Source organism: Aegilops tauschii, chromosome 5 (assembly GCF_002575655.3).
Source record: "Aegilops tauschii subsp. strangulata cultivar AL8/78 chromosome 5, Aet v6.0, whole genome shotgun sequence".
Lineage (NCBI taxonomy): Eukaryota > Viridiplantae > Streptophyta > Magnoliopsida > Poales > Poaceae > Aegilops > Aegilops tauschii.
Window position 1 is genome coordinate 80,807,152 of NC_053039.3, and position 6,966 is coordinate 80,814,117.

Here is a 6,966-nt window from a genome sequence, read left to right on the forward strand (position 1 = left end):
CTTTGTTGTGGATTTCACCTCTAGCCTACCCCAACTTGTTTGAGATTAAAAGCTTTGTTGTTGTTGAGGAAAACAAGTGAAAAGTACATTATGGCTATATGAATTCGCTAAAATTGTCTATGCCGAGTGTTTACATGGTGGATTTGCGTATCTTTTGTTTGATTTCGCCTTTTGAGGGTTAACTCTAACTATCGTTAAAAGTGAGACTTCGGTTGAGAAAGCATTCTAATTAAATACTAATTGTTCACATATGCATTGCCCAATCACACATCCATCATAAATTTTTTTATTCGCTAATATGAAAAGCTCATGAGTTACCAATACAACACACATCCATATGTACATTAAATCAAAATCACAGACTTATACTATAATATGTCCCAGGATTTGCGTCCACCTTGAGTACGAAATTAATTTCAGCCCCATCTGAAGCCTTGCTCTCTAGCAGAAGCTTCTGACGCTGTTTTGCCAAGAACTCCTCATCGTTCCTCTTGACTAAAACTGTCATCGACTCTAGAACTGTAGCATTTAGTACGAAAAAAGTTACAAAATCAATGTCAGGTTTTTTGGCCCGATAACAATCCAATACAATTTTTTTTAGACGGATGTCAAAAGATCTGTGAAGGTCCCGGTGTTTACGACGCCACAAATTCTTCGTCCCAGATTTCTCGCACTGAAAAGAACATCGACAAACCAAATACATAACAACTTCAGAACAACAAGTAGATCAATAAAGCAATCAAACAAAATGTACTATCGGTGAAACAATCATCACCTGAATGTACAACTTCTCCAAGCACGGAAAACATCTCATCAATTCAATAACCATGTCCAAACATAGAGTACGCATACAGAGATGCAAAGACTTGATTCTGCACGGTGCTGTTGAAAGGCTACCAATTGCAATGCGCGGTCCCTTCATAAAAGCATGAAATCCAACATTAGACAATAATATACATAGGTTTGCAAATCATATGTAACTTCTGTATGCACTGAAATGCAAGTTATATAGAAGGCTGAGGATGGTAAAAATGAAGATCTTACCTGATGAATATCTGTGGAACCAAACACGAGCCTGGTGGAGTTAGTACAACAACCTAGGGACTCCAACTTAGGTGCCGAGAGCACTGATACATGCAAATCCTGGTTCTGATCAAGATGGAATAATCTTTCAAGATGAGGGGCACTCTCGATGATGAGCTCCTCCATGGATGGATCTGGCGAAGAATTGCCAACTTCAATGCTTCTAAGGGTAAATGAATTGATCCGGAGGCAACGGGCTCCACTGCACCGAATAATTAGCAAAACCTCGAGAGAGGGCTGCCGGCAATCATGCTGCTGAGTGAGAACTCCGAGAGGAAGACATAATCAAGACCGAGCTTCTTAAGCTGCGGGAAGTGAAGCCCTTGAACGATGTCGTCCGTGAGTGTGCAATGTCCGAATTGGGCGACACAGAGGGTGGGCGAAAAACGGAAGATAGATGTCGGTGCCGGCAACCGCTGCCAATTGTGCCACGGCCGACGGTAGAACTCAAGCTCCTTGAGTTTATTCAGAGCGGGGGACAGGAGACAGGCGTCCACGGCAGCATCGTTCTCCATGTTCGTGGCCAAGAGTGGGCGAATGCAGAAGCGCTGGCAGTCGCCTTGGTGGGAGGAAATTATGCGTTGTAAGACATCGCCGAGCTTACCATGATTAGAACGGGCGATTTCACCGCAGTCGATGTTGAGAGGAAGAGAGCGCCAGAGGGGAAGCCACCGTTTCGCGAGGATCTGCGTGCGACCGCGTTGCTTCATGGGGAGGACCGAAATAATCTTCCGGAGCACGTCGTCGGGGAGGTCGCTGAGGTGGAGATCTCGCCCGTCTCCACCTCCATCGTGGTCAGCCGCTCCGGGATCGGGCGCTGCCGCCGGCGCCGGAGCCGGACTGCCCTCGCCCTTGAGTGCGGCTGACTTCCTCTTCCTGGTAGTCGCACTCCTCCTACTACCGCCGGCCTCCATCTCCTTGGGCAGAGACGGCTGCTAGTCCGGCGGTGAAGAGAATTAGGTTTGGGAGTTTGGTGGTGGAGGTCAGGTTCGGAGCAGGACGAGGGAAGCTTCTGAGGATGACAGCCGAACCCTACTGTCCGATGTGAGTAAATGGTAAGCTGGCGTGATCGAGCAAGTAGAAACTGCCCGCGATGTGACATGTGGGCATGGGACCAAACCTGCACTGGGCGGCCCAGGTCAATAGCGTCCCCCTTTTTTCTTCTGCAAATTTGGAATTTCATTCATCACTCATCAACCGTGCTAAAACCCCGCTGCTCACCAGCTAGCGTGGACACGCATGCTTCCAACAAAAAGGATATACATCCAGCTGCAGCTTTAATTTGTTGCACAAGAAAAGGGCGTCAAAGCTAGCGACAGCAAGGAGACGGTGGATCGCCGGGACGGCGGCAAGTCGGGAATGAGGGACCAATATATTATAGTGTTCTGACATTTTATGGGATTTTGTGCTTCTCCAATCAGTAACGGGGGACCAATATATTTTAGTGTTCTCACAGTTTTGACAGTGGCGATTCTATGAGAAGGATCATGAGAAGGGGCGCCAATTTTCTGTTTCAGTCATATTTCATGTCAACTTGGTTCCTCCACCTTCCTCTCTACTTTTCATCCCTCCCCGACAATCCAGTTCTCCATCAAACCAAAATTTAAAATGAAGACCATCAACCTAAGTGAAGCTCCACATAGCCATGAATCCGGCCGGGCCGGTGGTGTATTCACGTAATTAACAACGATAAGACAGGGGAAACGTCATGTCGCAAATTTGAACAACAGGGGACGAAACCATCAATTTCTATTTAGGCCAATGGTTGTAGACATTAAGTGGCTAACAGCAGATCTTTGAGCAACATTATTCTAGAAAGTGAGTGAGTTGTGAATGGGCCAACACTGGAACACATGTTAAATAGGCTTGTACGTGTGTTGTGTAACGTGACAATGTGTCATGATGTAATTGTTTGTGTGTGTGTGTGTTTGTGTGTGTGTGTGTGTGTGTGTGTGTGTGTGTGTGTGTGTGTGTGTGTGTTATTACAAGGCAAGTTGTTAGCAAGGATAAGCCCAATCTTATATATCTTGGATTTGGGGCCAAGCCTACCAACAAGCTTCTGCACCTTGTATTCTCCTGAGCAAATAAACACACACGTGTCCCTACGAGGAGTGCATACGTTTCCATACTTTCTTCCTTTCATGGTAATCAGAGCTAGCCTCGAAATCATCCATGGCGAGTTCTTCAAGTTCCTTCCCCTCCTCTCCATCTGCTCGCGCCGCAACCAAGGAGCTCAGCAAAGGTAATTAGGTGCTATGGTGTAGCATCATCCTCTCTGCCATTAGGGGGCGCAGATGGCAGACTACCTCGACACCGGGAAGGCGGTGCCGCCCATAACCATTGAGGTCCCCGCCAACGATGGGAAGACGAATTCCAAGGTGCCTAACCCCGACTTCTCGACGTTATGCACGAAGAATCAGCGGGTTTTCTCCTACCTGCTGACCACGCTACCATGGGAGATGGTCATCCGAGTGGCCTCCTGTCAGCTCTCACACGGTGGCGGAGCTCTGGAACACCATCGAGGGGATGCTCACCTCTCACACGCGTGCGAACACTGTTAACGTCTGAATTGCGCTGGCAAACCTGCAGAAGGGAAACTCCACCATCACTAAATATGTTGGTAAGATAAAGTATTTATGCGATTAATTTATAGCTTTAGAGAAGAAGGTTGATTAAGAGGATGTCGTTTCTCACATCCACACCGGGCTCGATGAGGAGTTCGACCCGGTTGTGTTCACTATGTGTTCGCAGCTAGAGCCCATGACTGCACCAGAGCTGCACTCGCAGCTCCTAAGCTTCCAGCCCACTATGAACCTTCGGCACGGGGCGTCTAAGTCCTCTGCCAACGCGGCCACTTGTGCTCGCTTCACCAAGCAGCAGAACGGCAATGCCAGTGGTGGCGGTGATCGCAGCCGCAACTACACCAACAAACAAGGCGGCGGGGCAACAGTGGTGACCGCGGCCGCAATTTCCCCAAGCCTGGCAACCATGCCGGTTGTAGCTGCAACGGCGGCGGAGGCAACTATAACAACGGCGTCAACTACTCCAACAACCAGGCGGCCAAACCAACTTGCCAGATTTGCGCAAGGGTGGACACCCAGCTGGGAAGTGCTGGAAGAGGTTCAACGCCTCTTACCTGAGGAGTGATGCGCGCTCAGCCAACATGATCGCACCCAATATAGGGTAGATACAAAGTGGTATACGGATAGTGGTGCAAGGTTCAACTAACCATATCATCGATGACTTGGAGAAGCTGACGGTCCGGGACAGGTAAACCAGCAATGAGCAGATCCACACTGCCAGTGGCTCAGGTATGGCTATCGATCACATTGGCCATACAACTATTCATACCCTTGACCATGACCTTCATCTAAACAATATTCTTCATGTCCCTGAGGCTACATAAAGTTTGATTCCAGCAAGTCGCCTTGACATTGATAATGGCACTTTTGTTGAAAATCACCCCTACTCTTTTCTTGTTAAGGATTGGGAAACGAGGAGGGTTCTTCTTCGAGGCAGGGGTAGGAGAAGTCTCTATCTCGTCAAACACATGGGATCATACGTCAAGAGGCAAGTGCTTAGTGTCACCGAACCATCTTCGGATCGGTGACACCGACGTTTAGGTGGTCATCCATCTTCTATCATTGTTAGGAAGATCATTAGTAAAAATAAACTCCCATGTGGTAGCCATTTCAATAATGAGTTTGTACGTGATGCGTGGCAGAAAGGCAAAAGTCACCAATTACTGTATCGAAAATCAGTGAGTGAATCAAAATTTCCTTTAGAACTCATTATTTTCTTCTTATGTGTAGGGTCCTACGGTACAAGCCGTAGGTAGAAAAAAAAATATATGTGAGTTTCATTGACGATTTTAGCAAATTCACGTGGATCTACCTAAGCAAACATAAATCTGAAGTTTTTCAAAAATTTCATGACTTTGAAAACCTTATGGAACCACAATTTGACCCCAAAATCTTGCTCTTCAAACATATTGGGGATGGGAGTACAAAATATTAAACTCCTTCTTCACAAAGATTGGGATCTCCCAGCACGTCTCATGTCCCATGCACATGAGTGAAATGCGTCGGTCGAACGGAAGCACTGTCACATTATTGAAGTCGGTATGTTTCTTCTTGCCCAAGAATCTATGCCCTTGAAATTTTGGGATGAGGCCTTCATTGTTGCAGCACACTTAATCAATAGAATGTCATGCAAATTATCAACTTTGAAACTCCCCTTACCAGATCATTTTTTTAGCAAAACCAGATTGTTTGGTGAAACACCAAACTATTCATCCCTTCATATTTTGGCGTGTGCCTTTTGGCCCAACCTTCGCCAATAAAATGCTCAAAAACTTCAATTCCGATCCAAACAGTGTGCATTTCTAGGGTACAGTAATATGCACAATGGGTAATGCTTGGACATTTCCACAAGACGAGTTTACATCTCTTGTGATGTGGTGTTTGATGAAAATATTTCCCCCTTCTCTACTCTACATCCGAATGCCGACGCTAGGTTACATGCTGAAATCCTCTTGTTACCTATCGAGCTTTTAAATCCAACTGATAAGGGGAAGAATATGTTGATGATCATTTGATTAATAGTTCTATTAATCATGATGCTAATGATGCAGTGAGCAACGATGAAAAAAAACATAGCTGAAATATATGATTTTATGCAACAAATTCGTCCAAATCTGTTGGGCACAAGACACAGAGAGGATCCACCTACAAACACCGATACTAAGAGATCCAACGCAGGACCTGATGCACCTGCCACGCAAACAGATCCTCGGGAAGATCCGCAGACACCGCATGCAGCCAGTTCAGTGGGCAGCCCACCCGCACGCGACACGCGGTGTGGACCAGCCGTAGGGTTGGGCAGGACCAGGGTCGGCGCATCCTCAAGCAGCAGCTAGTAGGAGCCGGATGGGTGCGGCTCACTTGCTGCACCGAGGAATGATGCATGCGGGCTCCTTGCCATGTGTCACCTGCACATGGGTTGGTTCAGTCGAGGCCACGTTCGCGTGATCGAACTCCCAACGATGCGCCTACCAGGCGAGATTCGCTGGATCGCTCAATCATCGTACAAGAACGATCCTCTGTGGCAACTACTTCCATATGTCCCAGTACGCGTTCGCAACAAGATAATTTCATAAGGGCAATTCCCAAAAACACAACGGTTAGGTATGACAAAAAAAATTGTGTAGTGCTGCTACTGGTGAGCCACAAGATCTAGTAGATGTTCTAGATGATAAAAATTGGAAACATGCTATGGAGATTGAATATGGTTCACTTATGAAAAATCAAATATGGCATCTAATATCAGCTAAACAAGGGAGGGATATTATAGATTGCAAGTGGGTGCATAAAACTAAAAGAAAACCATACATATAGTAATATAGATAGATAAAAAGCTAGGTTAGTTTCTACAAGCTTTTAGCGTTTTGATTATGAGGACACTTTCAGTCCATTCATTAAAGCTACCACTATCGGGCTTGTTACATCTATTGTTGTCTCCAAGGGTTGGAGCCTTCACAAGTTGGATGTACAAAATGCATTTTTGCATGGCGTTCTTGATGAAGAGGTCTATATGCGACAACCACCTGGTTTTGCGGACGGATATAAAGCACACCGTGTGTGCAAGTTGGGTAAAGCTTTGTATGGTCTAAAACGGGCACCGAGAGCTTGGTATTCAAGGTTAAGTACAAATGTACAACAACATGGATTTTGACCCTCAAAATGAGAGACCTCCTTGTTCTTCTTCAAGAAAGAGAAGGTGGCCATTTTTATGTTCATTATGTAGATGACATAATTGTTGCTAGTTCCTCGCAAGAAGCTACCTCAGCTTTGCTTAAAAACTTGAAAGGTTAATTTGCACTTA

The 6,966-nt window shown here is 46.1% G+C and overlaps 1 long non-coding RNA gene across 1 annotated transcript; it reads right to left on the reverse strand.

Moving 5' to 3' along the window:
- Positions 1–270: 270 nt before the first annotated feature.
- On the reverse strand, positions 271–2,187 carry LOC120964350 (uncharacterized). Its single transcript, XR_012184183.1, has 3 exons — positions 1,045–2,187; positions 776–916; positions 271–673 (listed from the first exon to the last, which is right to left on the reverse strand). It is a non-coding gene; the product is annotated as an uncharacterized lncRNA (long non-coding RNA).
- Positions 2,188–6,966: the final 4,779 nt, after the last annotated feature.